Consider the following 17,480-nt stretch of genomic DNA (forward strand, 5'->3'; position numbering starts at 1 on the left):
ATACTCTCAATACTTTCCTATAGCTAAGTAGCAAACTGCTACAAATTCGGCGGCTTTAAAAAATACCACTTATATGAGGGAGGGGATATGCATATACATATAGCTGATTCACTTTTTTGTACAGCAGAAACACATTTTTTCAATTAAAAAATAAGAATAATTTTTCAGAAGTACCACTTACCAGTGCACAGTTTTGTAAAAGTCCAGCATGGCATGGCTAGGTTTTCTATTTTCAGTATTACAAGGCTGTGATAGAGATGCTGGCCACCTTTTTCGGGAGCAAATCCAGTTCCAAACCCATTGTCGTTGCCAGAATTCAGTTCCTTGCAGTTGTAGGACTGAAGTCCCTATTTTCTAGGTAGCGGATGCCAACCTGGGAAGATTCTGCATTTAAAGTGGCTAGATGCGGTGGTTTTCAGCTGCGGGGGTGGGTTGGGGTGTGCGGATGCTGACCTGGGACGCTGGACCCCAGCCCTTCTCCCCTCGAGTAAGAGTCCAAGCAAGCCCCCAGTGAGCCCAGGGCCTTCAGCCATGGGTTCTCTGCTTGCAAAGGATGCCTACCTGCAGAGCCTGGCCAGAAAGGTCTGCTCCCAGCTCAACCCAAGCCACAGAAGCACAAGTCTGCTGGCAAAACTCAAGTCTCAGAAACTGTTAGGCCCCCAAAAAAGGAAGAAAGAACAGGAGAAAGCATGGAGGAGAAGACTGCGGAGCCAAGGACACGGGCCCCTGCAGAGAAGTCTCAGACCAGGAAGATGGCCTCAGCCACTGCAGACGGCCTGGCCCAAGAGCCGGACTCAGTCTGCCTTGGATGTCCTGGGACGGCACCTGCGTTAGAAAATACAGAAGGCCGGGGGCCAGGGCAGCACCAAAGAGCTGTCTCCCCGGCTTTGAAGAAAAGATGGCAGAGAAAGCAGGAGCAGGACCCAAAGAGGAGCAGAAGGAAGGAGAGCAAAGGCGAAGGCAGCCTCGGTGGGAACTGAGGCCACAGAGACACCCGTGCCTGGGTTGCTCTTCAGTAAGGTGGAGGTGACCGAGGAGTAGCCCGCCAGCAAGAAGCAGGGCTGGAAGTAGAGGCAAAAACCGCAGGGGAACCTCACGCCGCTGATGAGCAGGAACTACTGGCAGCACCCGCAGGCGCCACGGGCCGGGCTGGAAGGGCTGTGGGACCTGGACACGGGCAAGGCCGGGGAATTCAAGGGAAAAAGCGGTAAAAAGATCCACGACGCCAAACGCCTGCTACTGGAGGCCCCAAGGCGTCAGGTGCATGTGGGCGAAGCACCCTGGAGAAGATGCTGAGTAGACAGGACGGGCCAAGGCGGGGCAACGCCTAGACAAGGCCCCCAAGAAAGGCCGATTCCGTCCTGGAGCAGACCGGCCTGGCTTGAGGGCCAGGCAGCCAGATCCAGTCCCACCACGACCCCAGCCCTGACCCAGGCCGAAAGTGGGCATTTGCCCTGCTTGCCTCTCCCACTTGTGGAGAGGGCTCAGGCTGCACGTGTAAAAGCACCTTCAGATCTGGGGGAGGGGTGACCCAGATCCGGCTTCCAGCCTCCTCTGGTGAGGTAGAAGTCTCCCTGAAAGTTGCGGGGTGGGGACAGGAAGCAGTGAGGAGAGAATGGGCATGTGGGAGGCACTTCCCTGGCCCAGTTTTCCTCTCCCGTGTCCATAGGATCAGCAGCCTTTGTGACTGCTGTGTCAGTCCAAAATTCGGTTGGAAAGGACAAAAATCAACTCCTGTAAGGCAGAGCTGAAGATGGAATTGATCGGTGGGTAACTGTGAGTAGGTAGGATCATCCTCAGGTGTGCCTGGAAGTGAATTATTCTATTTGTGGGCTTTCCTAGTGGCTCAGTAGTAAAGAATCCACCTGCCAATACAGGAGCCAATGCAGGAAGCCTGGTTTCCACCCCTGGGTTGGGAAGATCCCCTGGAGAAGGTAATGGCTACCCACTCCAGTATTTTTGCCTAGAGAATTCCAGGGACAGAGGAGTCTGATGGGCCACAGTCCGTGGCGTCACAAAAGAGATGGAGCAATTTAGTGATTAAAACACAACATACAACAGAACCACATTTATCTGTAAGTTGGGTAAAAATTAAAATTTAAGACAAGCATACACATTAAAAATATCCTAAGATAACTATTACAAGACAGAAACAATGTTACCAAACAATGAAGAAAAATGGAGTAGGATGGACGATATCAGTCTAGAAGAGAGGAAGAGTAGAACCTAGAACTAACCAAGGATTAGTTCTAGGAGGATGCAGAGTATGAGGGCAGAGTTAAGTCCAAGCCCACAGGCAATCAGAATGAATGCAGGACAAAACTCAGATGAATTTTATGGTATGTGGATTATATTTCAATAAAACTGTTAATCAAGAAAATAAAATGGTTAAGTGATTAGGTCAGGGCTACCTGAATAATCTCTTTCCAGTCACATGCATCATATAGCATGACCTAACATGCACAGAGTTGGACACGGCTGAAGCGACTTAGCAGCAGCAGCAACATGACCTAACCACAGGAGTAAAATCCATCAAACTCCCAGTCTGGGGAACTAAGCAGAGGAGGAGGTAGGAAATCTTGGAGGCTATCCTAGCACTCTGGTAGGAAGTGATATAGATTGAAAATATATGGCACACGTGATACATTGAACAAAAGAAACCAACACGAAAGAGTAAGTGCTGTTTGATTCCATTTTTATGAAGTACATAATAGGCAAAACTAGTCTATGCTGCCAGAAATCAAGATAGTGGTGACCCTTTTGGTCAAGGAGGGATGGAAATAATAGCGCAGGGGAAGAAAGACTTACTCATTCAATAACTACACATTGAACACACCTACCAGAGGCTAAGTTAAGCGGATTCCATGGCAATCAAAATAAGCCTCTGTCTTCATGGAGCTTTAAAAATCTATCAGGGAAGACAGAGACCATTAGAAAAATATCTACCATAAATTGTGATAAGCATCACACTGGGGCAAGTGGGAGGTCCTCTGAAAGCATATGGCAAGGGGACCTAAATAGTTTAAGGGCTGCAAAAATGACTTTTAAATGGAGACCTGAATTAGGCAGGCAAATAAGGGAGTAATGGTTAACATAGTGACTTTGACTGTGAACTGATGATTACTTACCTGTAAGATGTAACTAAGAAAGGCCACGTGGTCTGCCTCTCCATTGTTGTGAGAATAGTCTCAAGGTGAGTAGAAACACCAGTCCTGCTCTAAACTGCACTGGTCAAGTAGTTCCCTTCTTGCTATGACATTTTGTGCTCTGGATATTCTTCCATAAAATGAACATTGACAAGATAGAGTTACTTGAAAAATAACCACCACATTGACACAGGAGCCTGAGTCTCTGTGAAAAGGAATACAGCAGAATGCACAGTGGCTTCTGGCTCAGGCTCTGGAATCAGACTGCCTGAATTGTCATCCCATCTCCACCACCAGCCACATGTCCATGGTCGTTTACTGTCTGTAAGCCTCCACTTCATCAACTCTCAAGTAGGGGCAGTATTGCTACAGTGCTAAGAAATCTTTAGAGGATAGCTTTTTTAAAGAAAACAGAGGGACTTTACAGATGTCTTGAGGTGGAAGAAGCATAGTTGTGCAGCACAGTGCTGATAGATTGTAAATGCATACAACAAAGAACTCTCTGGCCACACTTTCAGACTCACTAGCCATACCTACTTGTCACAGCCCAAACACAGAGAGCTCTTAAATGCTGTGCATTTGCACATCTCAGTCCTTTCTTCTGGCACAGTTTACCCACCTTTGTTTGTCTGAAGAGCTTCTTTTCATCCTTCAAGTCTCAATTCACATGTTGCCCCATGGGGGAAGATTATCCTGACTGCACAAGCCGGAAGTGAATGATCACTTGTCCATGCTCTCATAGCACTCTGAATATCTCTAAAGTAACATATATCAGGTTATACCAAAATTGCTTATTCATACATTTATCTCCTCTTTATGAGCCTCTTGAGAGATGAGACCATACATAGAACTTGGCACATCAGATCAGATCAGATCAGATCAGTCGCTCAGCTGTGTCCGACTCTTTGCGACCCCATGAATCACAGCACGCCAGGCCTCCCTGTCCATCACCAACTCCCAGAGTTCACTCAGACTCACGTCCATCGAGTCAGTGATGCCATCCAGCCATCTCATCCTCTGTCATCCCCTTCTCCTCCTGCCCCCAATCCCTCCCAGCATCAGGGTCTTTTCCAATGAATCAACTCTTCGCATGAGGTGGCCAAAGTACTGGAGTTTCAGCTTTAGCATCATTCCTTCCAAAGAAATCCCAGGGCTGATCTCCTTCAGAATGGACTGGTTGGATCTCCTTGCAGTCCAAGTTGGGACTCTCAAGAGTCTTCTCCAACACCACAGTTCAAAAGCATCAATTCTTCGGCGCTCAGCCTTCTTCACAGTCCAACTCTCACAACCATACATGACCACAGGAAAAACCATAGCCTTGACTAGACGAACCTTTGTTGGCAAAGTAATGTCTCTGCTTTTGAATATGCTATCTAGGTTGGTCATAACTTTCCTTCCAAGGAGTAAGCGTCTTTTAATTTCATGGCTGCAGTCACCATCTGCAGTGATTTTGGAGCCCAGAAAAATAAAGTCTGACACTGTTTCCACTGTTTCCCCATCTATTTCCCATGAAGTGGTGGGACCAGATGCCATGATCTTTGTTTTCTGAATGTTGAACTTTAAGCCAACTTTTTCACTGTCCACTTTCACTTTCATCAAGAGGCTTTTGAGTTCCTCTTCACTTTCTGCCATAAGGGTGGTGTCATCTGCATATCTGAGGTTATTGATATTTCTCCCGGCCATCTTGATTCCAGCTTGTGCTTCTTCCAGCCCAGCGTTTCTCATGATGTACTCTGCATAGAAGTTAAATAAGCAGGGTGACAATATACAGCCTTGACGAACTCTTTTCTTATTTGGAACCAGTCTGTTGTTCCATGTCCAGTTCTAACTGTTGCTTCCTGACCTGCATACAAATTTCTCAAGAGGCAGATCAGGTGGTCTGGTATTCCCATCTCTTTCAGAATTTTCCACAGTTTATTGTGATCCACACAGTCCAAGGCTTTGGCGTAGTCAATAAAGCAGAAATAGATGTTTTTCTGGAGCTCTCTTGCTTTTTCTATGATCCAGCGGATGTTGGCAATTTGGTCTCTGGTTCCTCTGCCTTTTCTAAAACCAGCTTGAACATCAGGAAGTTCACGGTTCACATATTGCATAAAAGAGAGCTGTTCTCTGAATGAATTGAATGAATGAATATTGATACCTTAAGAGGCAGTGAATTCCTGCCACCAGGTATATTTAAGCAAAGAAGAGACATTTGTTTAGCAAAAATGTACAGAAACGATTGAAGCATCTGATACTGAACCAGCTAACTACTAAACAGGACCCTCGAGTCCTTGGGGTTAGGTAAAGAAAACTGAGAATCACAAAAGCACAGAGAAGGAGCAGATGTGTATTTGAGGAACAGAAAGAGGCTCAGTTTGGGTGAAAGAGGACAGGATGGAGATAGAACTGTAGTTAAAAAAAAAAAAAAAGGTGATACACCCCAAATGGCAAAGGAACATCATTTAATAGGGGTACTGTTTAAGAGGAGTGGGGAGACTTCCCTGGTGGTCCAGAGGTTAAGAATTCACCTGTCAATGCAGAAGACACAGCTTCAATTCTGGGTAGAGTAAGATCCCACATGCCACAGGGCAATTAATTACTGAACTGAGCTGAACAATTAACACCACAACTACTGAAGCCCATGTGCCCTAGAGCCCGTGCTCCACAAGAGACACCATTGCAACGAGAAGTGCAAGCAATACAGCTGAAGAGTGGCCCCCGCTCACTGCAATTGGAGGGAACCCATACACAGTAATGAAGACCCAGTGAAGCCTTAAATAAATATCTTTTTAAAAAGAGGAGTAGGCAAGGTAAGGTATCCCTCATGGAATGATAAAGCCTACAGGGCCTAACAAGAGCAGGCTGCAGTTCCACAAGCACAACAGAAAAAGAAGTGGAGTTAACAGAACCCTGTGAAAGGGAGGTGTTGGGGTGCCTCGATTTGAGTCTTGGCCGAAGTAGAGGAATGGGATTTAGTCACTGTCAAAATCAGGGATGTACAGGAAGAGCGGGGAGGAATAAATATCCAGGCACTTCATCTTCCTCTGCTGTCACCCTCCAGCACCCTGCCAGTGCCTGTCAATGGCCACATCCAATGACAAGCCAGACAGCAAGGGAACTGGGGATGGTAATCCACAGAAGGCAGCCTCCTGAATCCCAGAGCAGGACAGAGAAAGAGAAGCAGACAGTGATTTTGGTGGGTAAAGCCAGAGGGGCCACCAGGTGATGCATTTTACCCAGTGAATAGGAAATAGCTCCACCCTATTTCTTGTTTTCTGTTCATATTGAGACTTTTTTAATTAATATTTTCCTGAAATAAAAGAGTTATGACTGTCTGAGTCCTTCACTGTTTCCTGATACACAATGCAACAAAGCTTATTAGGTTGAGATTTACTTTTCTCTCCACTGCCTAATTAGAAGCTTAGCACCTCTAAGAGAATTATTTACAAAGCATTATCGCTGAGCACATGAACCTTTGAAGATTTTTGACTCTCACAAATTCCTTGCCAGGCTTTTCAAAATTAAGGTGTAGAAGGAAAGAATATCTGAAAAAGGAAAAGGCTGAGTCACCACATACCTAGAAGCCCTTCACTTGCTTATGGCATTATGTACATCATCAGCAACAGGATTCAGCAAACCCTGACACTTCCCATTTTCAGACTGAAGAAGCAAATGATACAAAGCAGCAACACCATGTGTGTGAGAGTATGCTCCCCCCACCCACCTGTGCTTGCACACACACACACACACACACACACACACACACTTATTCTTTCTAACCTGTCATAAAGCAATCCTCTTTTCATGATTAGAGGCTGCATTCATGTTTAACTTCTGAAAATGAATCAAGTGTTCTTGAAAGTCTTGCCTGATTCCCCCACTCCACCAATACATCCACTCCCAAGGACAGCAGGAATACCAATTGGTCAACGCATGGGCTTTTGCTTAGACTCAGGGCTGTGGTGCAGACAGATGCCCTCTGTGGAAAACAGCAAGGCCAATAAAGGCCAATGAGGTAAGAAACCACATGTACTCCTCAAACAGTAAATAACATTGTGTGGGTTTAATAAATCATTCTGTTATGAATCCAGTACACAGTATTTATCTTGCTACAAATATGTTTTGTTTCCTGACATCTTTTAAAAGAACAGTTTGATGACAGCAAACACTTTCTTTAATCTTCCTGATAGTTGTACCCAGAGCTGTTTTTGATACTGAGAACTGCACAAATAAATTGCCCACATCTTATCCTGGTGCAATCTAAATCTCTGATTTAACTATGCTGTTTTCTTGTCTTTCAAATAGACATGCTACAGCCGTTTTCCCAGTGAAGTCCAGTGCAAAGAGGGAGAGGTGTGCCAAAGAGGCCCGAGAGATGGACGTTCCTCAGTGTGGGTAAGAGAACAGACTGGAGGCAGGGGAGGGCGGCTGGAGCCCTGTGGATCCACACGCTGTGACCATCATTCAGGTAACTGCTCTTTCTTCATCTTCTGAGGGGGTGGTTCTTGGCTGCTGGCTTAACTTTCAGAAAGTACCCTCCTTCTCCAGGCTTCCTGGATCAACTTCTACTTTTGCATCTTCTTTTCATTAGTAAAAAGGAAAGGAGTCACCACTGGAAAGCTCTGAGATTCAGAGGCAGTGAGTAAACAGCATTTTTATTTTTCCTTCAATGGAATATAAGTTCCTCAAGAGGAGAAGAAGAGTACAGGTAATTATATATAATTATATCTTATCAGTGTATTACCAATCAGAGGAGTGTAAGGTTTCTTATCAAATCAGATTCTGTCTTTGCTGAGAAAGAAGATATGAGGGGTCTGGACTTTTTTGTTTTTCCAACAGAACCTTGTTTTGGTTTGGTTGTGTGTGCGTGTGTGTGTGTGTGTGTGTGTGTGTGTGTTTATTTCAAGGAGACATGATTTTCCTGGCTGTGACATGTAATGCTCCATTTTACCAGACTGTATCAAGCAGTTCTGCTTATGACTATAAACAGTCTCTGGCTTTTGTCATTAGGATGAGTTGTTCAAATGTAAGGTACTCAAAGATAATGTCCTCAAGCCATTTAAGCCAAGTTCTTTTATTCTTCATTCGAGTAAACATGTCTTGGATAACTTCTATGAGTTCTGGCATGGACAAGAGTCATTAGAGTCATATTCCTAGTCAAGATGGGTACTAATCCCCTCTTATTACCCTACCAATTAATAATGTCACAGGCTAGAGACACAGCTGGCCAGGGTCTCACCTATATGATCTGTAACAGGGAAAGCTAACTGGCATTAAGGCATGTGGGAGAAACCATAAAGCACAGCATTTATACACAGTGATGCTGAACTTGGTCCGGGTTCAGTTCCCACATCTGCCACCTTTTAGGTCAAATAGGATAAAGAATCTAACCTGAGAGTAATAAATACAAAGGACTTAGATGAAGACTTAGCATGTGGTAAATACTATACTAAATGTTAGTTATTTTTAGGACCCTGGCTTTAACCAGGCTCTGTCACCATCAAGAGGTGTGATTAGGGATCAAGGCCTAGCCTTCCTCCTATTGAAGTGGCCGAGTCCTTCCCTGCCTTTTTCGCCAGTCCCTGCTGATGCTGCTCTTGGCAGCAGCGCCACCGCAGTGACATGGATGTCCTTCACCACCGTCCTCTCCAGCCTCTCAGTGCTGCCCCACCACTCTCCACCGCAGTGACATGGATGTCCTTCACCACCGTCCTCTCCAGCCTCTCAGTGCTGTCCCACCACTCTCCTGTGCTGACCCTGTTGCTCTCACAAATATAAGGAAAGATTCTCTCTCCAGTCTTGTTACCTCTCTGCTGCTGCTGCTGCTAAGTCACTTCAGTCGTATCTGACTCTGTGCGACCCCAAAGACGGCAGCCCACCAGGCTCCCCCGTCCCTGGGACTCTCCAGGCAAGAACACTAGATTGCTAAATGTGACCCTGCTCTCTTTTTTTAGTAAATCTCCTGTAAAGGGTAGTTTCACCTTTTTAGTCTCCTGTAGGACAGTCTTTCAAATAACATGATAAAAGCTACCCCCTGAGTTGTCAGAAAACATTTGGGTGACAACTCCAATAACCTATTCAAAAAGTCCTTTCCCGGTGATTATAAAGCACTGTTCCAAGCAAGGAGTCAAATCATCTTGGTCCGTGCCTATATGTCAGTATCATTACACTTTATGTTTGCTGCCCCACAGCAACACACACACACGCACACGCGCACACACACACACACACAGTCTTGCATACCTTACTGGATATTTTTAGGGCTTCCCTGGTGGCTCAGAAGTTAAAGCATCTGCCTGCAATGCGGGAGACCTGGGTTTGATCCCTGGGTTTGATCCCTGGGTCGGCAAGATCCCCTGAAGGAAATGGCAACCCACTCCAGTATTCTTGCCTGGAGAATCCCATGGACGGAGAAGCCTGGTAGGCTACAGTCCACGGGGTCGCAAAGAGTCGGACACAACTGAGCTACTTCACTTTCACTTTCTAAGGACTGATCAACAAATTCTCTTTACAATATTCTCAGGGAACCTATCAAGTTCACATGCAAAAGAGATCTGAAGCATGTTTGGGACATGCTGAGGCTCTTGAAATTATAGATTGGTTGATATTATACATTAGCCCCTTTCTGAAGCTATATATTAGGTTTCCTCAATTCTATTTTTTTTTTCCTGATGTTTCCATGTTAGTGTTTCTTAAACTGTGGTCAAGGACCATTGACATCAAAGTCATCTGACTTATTAAAAACTTAATTTCCCCACATCAGCTGAGCCAGGGTCTCTGGGAGGAAGGCTCAAATGTTTGAAGTTCTACAAGCTGTTCCTTCTATGCACTCTAAATAAAGTTTGAGAACTTCTGTTCTACATCCTTTTGAAATACACATTGTTTTGAAGCAAGCATTATGTATCTATCTGACCAGTTACATTGCTGGAAGCTATTACAGTGATCTTTAACATAAAACCTTATATTCCATCCTTTGTTATTTAAAATATGCTCTTGCTATTGCCAAGGTAAAGAACATCTGCAAGGCAGGACAGCCACTGGTCTCAGGAATCAATGAAATCAAGTCAGTTTGCTTTCTTTAAGATAAAAGAATTGGCATAAATATAAAACAAAGCCCGTAATAGGAACTCCAAACAGCCTAGGGGTAGCCTAGTTGGTGGATGAGTTTTTCAGTCCGTGAGACTAGGGTTCAAATTCCAGTAAGGATACTAACTAGCTGTGTGACCTTTACTTTTCTTAATCAGTCTGTTTTGATTTTCACACCTGTAAAATTTTAGATAATAATACTGATAATATTATATTTATTACTGATAATATTTATTATCTGATAATATTTATTACTGATAATATTACTATTATTACTGATAACAATAGATTTGTTGTAAGAATGAAGTGAGAAAAAGGTAGGTAAGGCCCTTGGTATAGTATATAATAAACGTGTTAGAACAGTTATCATTTCCAAATGAGAATTATTCCTGATGGATTCTGAAATAAAGCAGACAGCTCTCATCTGAATAAAATCTTCAAGATGGTTAGTGAACTACTGGCCAGATGCTATCTTTCCTCTTTTCCAGATATCTAGAAACCTCAAAAGTGTCTTTTGCAAAGCACCAAAGAGCAGGACAAACAAGGCAAAAGAGTCAGATATCCTACCAGACAACTCCAGCCCTAGAGGAGAGTCTAGGGAAAGCATGGCAAAACCAGCGTATAAGATGGAGCTTTCAAAGGTGGGGCAGATTCACTCAACAAAATAGTTCTAGGACACGTGTCAGGCGCAGTTCCAAGCTGAGAATACAGCATTGAACAAAACAGACAAAAGCTTTTCCCTTGTGGGGTTCATACTCTAGTGAAGGGAAGCACACAATAAACAACTCAATTAATAAAATATACAATATGTCTGATAGTGAAATGTGCTTTGAGAAAAATCAAGCAAAAAATGGGAATAGGGACTTCCCTAAGGATCCAGTGGTTAGGACTCTGCACCTGTACTGCTGATGGAGAACTAAGATCCCACAAGCCTCACAGTGTGGCCAAAATGAACTAAATGTGGCACTACAAAAAATAGGAATAAGCAGAACCAGGGTAGATAGTAGTTAGTCATGGTAAAGCAGAAATACCTATGCATTACCCCCTCAATGTCATCTCCCTTTGCCCTAAATCCACACGTGAAAGGTGACCACTTCATTAATTAATACTCAGCAACTATTTTCTGAAAAAAGGATATGCCTCAAGAGGAAACCAAAATCTTTGAAAATAAAGCAACCTTTACACACCTGTTTCAGCTGGGTAGAATTAGTATCTGGCACATTTAAACACTCAATAAATCATTGTTGCAGAAATCAATGGCTCAGCAAATAAGTGGAAGGATTACCACCTTTCAGCAAGGATGATTCCAGCTCCATCCACAGAGCCAGGCTGCTCTCTGTAATGATCACAACCTCCATAATAAGCAACAGAAACACGAACCTGATTGCTCACTAATCCTTGGTATTCTCCCAAGCACTTTATATGGATTATCTCATTGGAACCTTTCAACAATACTGGAGATTCAGGGGAGGAATTGCCCAATACAGGCCTCTGGACACCATCTCTGTTGAGTAGTGTCCTTCCTGTTGAGAAGTGCAAATCCTTCTCAGTCAATAAGTCAGGTCCTAAGTAGACTTCAGAGCAATGATTATGATTATCAATCAATAAGGATTATCAAATTATCAAACACAGGTGTTCCCATTTTCCAACCCAACTGCCAGTGTCTTCTCAGCAAATCACTGTTTCTGATAACCATCCAGTCCAGACTAGAAATTTTTAATGTCTTTTCTCTTTCAGTCATTCTACTGGTATTATCCAGCACTCCCTATATACAAAGCTCGAGACGCAGTCAGAGGTCCCTGCCCTCCAGGAATCTACAATCAGATCCTGAAAGAAGGCTCAACCCCGTAGAGCAGTGGTCCCCAACCTCCGGGATCTAATGCCTGAACATGTGAGGTGGAGCTGATGTAATAATAATAGAAATAAAGTACACAATAAATGTAATGCACTTGAATCACCCCAAAACCATCCCCCCACCTGCAGTCAGAGGAAACCAGTTCCTGGTATCAAAAAAATTGTGGCCACTGCTTTAGTAGAAGGAAACAAAGCAAAGCAATGTGTTTGCCCTGGGGTGCATACAACAGGCGTAAGAGGGGACTGAAGACTTTGATTTATACCTTCAGAGGCTAATTCGGATTTCTGGTATGGAGAACCATTGGAAGAACCAAGGACAGAGATATCTGTGAGTCAGAAAGGGTGGTCACATGCCTCAGAGAGACAAGCTAGGTATGCTTTGGATATACCAAAACCCAAAACAGGGCCACAGCTTGAACACATGGGCAGCTTCTTTCCAAGGAAAGCCAGTCACTGACAAGGCCAGAAGAGTCTGTGCCTGCCCTGCTGGACCCCACTGTGAAGATTTAAAGCTGAAAATCAATGCTGAATTACAGGTCACAGCAACCAAACACCCAAACCATAATTAAGAAAGGGAGAATTGGATTTACCAGGAAAAAAAATTGCCTATGAAGGTAGTGCTGTGAGCAGTTCTGGAAACAAACAGTGCCCAGTTTATTTTTTTTCAGTGTTTTAAAAGGAAAGAGACAACAATTAGAGAGGAAGTAGAGCTAACAGTGCAGAGGCATAGAGGAGCAGGGCTAAAAGGAGGGCCCTTAGGACCCTGCGCCACACGTGGTCCAAGTTGGATGCCAATCTAGTTCTCTTGCTTCTCTGCTTAAACCCACCAGAAGCCTCCCTGCTGCTGTTGCTGCTAAGTCACTTCAGTCGTGTCTGACTCTGTGCGACCCCATAGACGGCAGCCCACCAGGCTCCCCCCGTCCCTGGGATTCTGCAGGCAAGAACACTGGAGTGGGTTGCCATTTCCTTCTCCAATGCATGGTGAAGTCGCTCAGTCGTGTCCGACTCTTAGTGACCCCATAGACTGCAGCCTACCAGGCTCCTCCGTCCATGGGATTTTCCAGGCAAGAGTACTAGAGTGGGATGTCATTGCCTTCTGACTAAGCGACTATAAAAGTATTAGAGGGAACCATTGCGAGAGTTCACACAGGGCCATGAATACTGCCCACTCTCATTAGTCTTTATCACCACTGGGAAGAGCAAGCAGGAGAAGGTGAACTGGTGAAAACAACAAGTTGGGAGGTTCTAATAAAAGTAGTTTCCTAGTCTAATAGTAGTGACAGATGAACTGAAAAGTGAAAGTGAAGTCACTCAGTCATGTCCGACTCTGCGATACCATGGATTGTAGTCTACCAGGCTTCTCTGTCCATGGGATTTTCCAGGCAAGAGTACTGGAGTGGGGTGCCATCGCCTTCTCCGAGAAGCCTCCCACTCTCCTTTAAACAGAGCCCCAACTCCTTCACTTGACCTTCCTTCACCAACTCCTTCAAAGACTTGCAAAACGTAGTGCTTCCCTTGGCTTTATCTCACCATTCCCCTCTTCCCTTCATCTATTCTGAACTGCCCTCAAGTCTTCCCCAGTGTTTCTATCCCAGCTTTCATTAGGTCATCACATGGAACACATTTCCCCTGTCCATCTTCATCTGACTTATTCTTCACCTACTTATTCTCTATTCACCTACTTATTCTTCAGATCTCGGCTTAAATATCATTTACACAAAGAAGCTTTCCTTACCCTGGTTGAGGTTATGTCCCTTTGCTCTGTTCGCATAATTCCCAATATTTCCTCTCTCATAATATTCATCAACTTTGTAATCATTATTGATTATGAGTCTTTGCTACTAAATAGTAAACTTCATGAGTGCAGAGATTGTTGCAAGAACCATAAAACATCCATTAAATTAATCAATAGATTCAATTGAAGCAAAATTTATTAGGGGACTTTAGGTCCTTTCTCCCTGAATTGTAAATTGCAAGGGAAAAAAAAAAACCATAACATTAAGCAACATCTCAAAGGAGAAGAGAAAGGATAGTTCTTGCCTGTGGTGGCCCAGCAGCTTAGCTTTATGATCACGCATACCTTTCTTCATTAGCATGTGCCCCCTACCAAGAAAAGTAATTCTATAAAATAATTTTACCCGCTTCCAAGTCCAAAAAATATTATCTTTCCTTTTAATTTATTCTCACTTCATTCATTCAACGTTTATAAAGCAACTTCAGTGTGCCAAGCACTGACTCTTCCTACATTTTTGTTGCTTTCAAATTTTCACAGGTAGAGATTTAGGAGTTGGCTATAATAAAAATTCAGAAATAAGCAAGATTTTAATTTCAGGGGGTAAAAAGCTTAATAGTCAGAAATACATTTAGTATTGAGTTGCTGGCAACAGAAAAACTAGTGTGAATTGGCTTAAATCCATGACTTCATTGGCTCACAAGTCTTTTAAAGGCCAGAAGTTTTAGGCAGGTTTTTTCTCCAGAACTTCACAGAGTCCCTAGGCTTTGGCTCCTTTATGATTCTCTTGGCCCTACCCTCTGAATGACAGCTTGCCCTTCTCAGCTTCCCTTGTAAGAGCAGTTATTCTACATCTCACCTCTTCCACCTTGCCAAAAGAAAAGGAGCTCTTCACCTATTTCCCACAAATGAAAATGGAAGCCTGCTTCCCAGGAGCCTCCAGCAAACAGGGGAATTTCTTCCCCATCACTGTCTTGAATCTGGCCATATAACCATCCTGGAACCAATTGCCTCACCCAGGGAATGAGATACACTGGTTGGTTTCAGCCCTACAGGATCTACCAAATATGGTGTCCATTCCACACCAGGTGTGTAGCTGAGTAAAGGAAAACATATCCCTAAAGGGAAAAAAATTTGAAGACTGTTAGAGAAATGAAGAAATAGACATTGATGAAGCAGTCAACAAGTGTTTATTACACAGGTATGTGGTCAGGCCACCCAAGATGGCTGTTCTCTTGCTGTCTGTACATCCCCAATCAACCAGTACCTGCTTCACCTACACCCTACTCACCTGATCAACCTTCCCTCTTAATCATAGAGCCTAATCGGTAACTGCCTATGTGCTTGCCCCCTGCCCTGGCTGCTGATTTCCCTGGTAACTGAGGAACCAACCTGACAACTGGTAGCCTCCTTCTCCCCCTAGTAGTGAAGACTGCTGCTATGTCCTGCCTGCCATCTGCTGTACATGGTGAGATATTCCTTCAGAACCTTTTGCTTCAGATGCATAAGATCCCCTGTCCAATAAGCCATTGATGTCTCTGCTGTTGTTCTGAGTTCTTTCCTAGGTCTCACAGCCAGGGAATTACAAGGTTTACAGAGTCTTCCAGAGCAGCATTCCAGTTTCTCTATATAATGCTCAGACACTCAGAAATGTTTGACCCTTTGCGACCCCATGGACTGTAGCCTCCCACTCTCCTCTGTCCATGGGATTTTCCAGGCAAGAATACTGGAGTGGGTAGCCATTTCCTTCCCCACCCGGGGATCGAACCTAGATCTCCTGCATTGCAGGCATATTCTTTACCAACTGAGCTACCAGGGAAGCCAGTTTCTCCACCTCACATAAAGAAATATGTCATCACTGCTGGGTAGCTTATAGAATCCTTGATTCTTAGGATTACAAGGAATTACACATAGAGTCCAATCTAACCCTTCATGTCATAGTAATTAAGGCTGGGAAGATTGAAGTAATTTGCCCCCAAGTTACACAATTTAGTGAGCACCATCAAAAAGAACATAACTCAGATGTTTTTATTTTTGATCTAACATTCTTCTTGAGTGTCATTACAACACAACAAAATCATACCATATGATAAGTCATTTCTGTTATTCTGTAAACACTGAGTTTATTGGCAGAGAATATTTTTTGTTGGGTTTGTGTAAGGGTAGGTAGGAAAAAGTGAAAGAATGGAAAAAGAGAACAGTTTTGATGTCTTTTTAATTTTAATTCACACAAATTTCTAACACATTTATTGACTGAGAAAATATGACGCTAGGACTTTGATAATAAGAATCTTCACGGTAAGATTTCTAAGTCCTGATCCCAGGGCTGAACACCATTTGGTGAAAAGACAAATTCCGGGCTCTGCTCTCAACAACTGGTGTGTTTGAGACCTACGAAATAATGCACATTTATAATGCTTTTGATCTGAGGAAGAACTCTTCAGAGTAGAGAAAATGTTCATGCTAGTCAATAGATAAACATCACAGACCCACCTGTGCTCTGGGACCTGTGAACTTTCCTCCAGGTCACAGAACTGCATTGCATTTTCAGGGCAGATCAGCTAGCAAGGGCCAGCTGTGGGTGAGGGAAGAATAGACAAGAGACAACCAAAAGTGCCCTCCCTGAGCCTGGAGAATCTCTTCATTAGTATTCACACACTCTCTGGATATGGAGAGCCTACTCAAAGGCAAAGAGTTTACTCAGATGGTACTTATCTTAAACCCTTATTTATCACTAGTATCTCTGCAGCAATTAGTTGTTTGTTTGTTTGTTTGTTTTTAATTGGAGGATAATTGCTTTACAACGTACAACAACATGAATCAGCCATAAATATATTACACATATATCCCCTCCCTCTTCAATCTCCCTCCAAACCCCTGCCCCCATCCCACCACTCTAGGGCATCACAGAGCACTGGCTTGAGCTCCCTATGTTACACAGCAACTCCCCACTACCTATCTGTTTCACATATGGTAATGTATATATTTCAATGCCACTCTCTCAATTCATCCCACCCTCTCCTTCCCCGGGTGTGTCCACAAGTCCGTTCTCTACATCTGCATCTCTTTTCCTGCCCTGAAGATAGATTCATCAGTATGCTTTTTCTAGATTCCACACAAATGCATTAATATACAATATTTGTTTTTCTCTTTCTGGCACACTCCACTCTGTATAACAGGCTCTGGGTTCATCCACCTCAGTTCAACTGACTCAGATTGATTCCAGAGTAATATTCTATTGCATATATGTATGTCAACTACAAGTTGGCACTAGCCAAGGGCATTTGCCATCTGCTTCTGTGGAGATTGAATCCTGTGCTGCTGCAGCTGTTGACCTTTAACACCCCTAAAAGGAATTCAGTATCCTCTATAACACTATATTTTGGTCCTTTCTTATCTCTTAGTCTCTTCCAGCACAAGGACTGTATTTTACTCACAATTGAATTTTCATCCATTGCACAGAGTAGATGCCAAATTAATGTTTAGTGAGTTGGATTGACCTGAGTCATATGATGTCTGTCTTGCCCTCAAAGCATATTCAAATCACACTTTTCTTCCAGAATACATCCTAAACTATCCTAACTGTAAGCTCAGTCTATGTTTTGAGTCAACATAGTTGCTTCCTATATCCAACTCCAAAACTTCAAGTGCAGCCCCACCTCAACTCCCAGGACCATGTA

General features: G+C 43.7%; 1 long non-coding RNA gene and 1 pseudogene across 4 annotated transcripts; both read left to right on the top strand.

Annotated features, from left to right (window-relative positions):
• The first annotated feature begins 531 nt into the window (after nt 1–531).
• On the top strand, nt 532–1,296 carry LOC112585782 (annotated as a pseudogene).
• A 5,977-nt stretch (nt 1,297–7,273) lies between these two features.
• LOC102411555 lies at nt 7,274–12,158 on the top strand. 4 transcript variants are annotated; one of them, XR_003110130.3, is made up of 4 exons: nt 7,274–7,596; nt 7,720–7,836; nt 10,703–10,855; nt 11,952–12,158. It is a non-coding gene; the product is annotated as an uncharacterized LOC102411555 (long non-coding RNA). The 4 variants fall into 4 exon arrangements; XR_006551848.2 differs by lacking the exon at nt 10,703–10,855; XR_006551847.2 differs by lacking the exons at nt 10,703–10,855; nt 11,952–12,158 and adding an exon at nt 8,599–9,435.
• The last annotated feature ends 5,322 nt before the right edge of the window (nt 12,159–17,480 follow it).

This window comes from Bubalus bubalis, chromosome 6 (assembly GCF_019923935.1).
Source record: "Bubalus bubalis isolate 160015118507 breed Murrah chromosome 6, NDDB_SH_1, whole genome shotgun sequence".
NCBI classification, from domain to species: domain Eukaryota; kingdom Metazoa; phylum Chordata; class Mammalia; order Artiodactyla; family Bovidae; genus Bubalus; species Bubalus bubalis.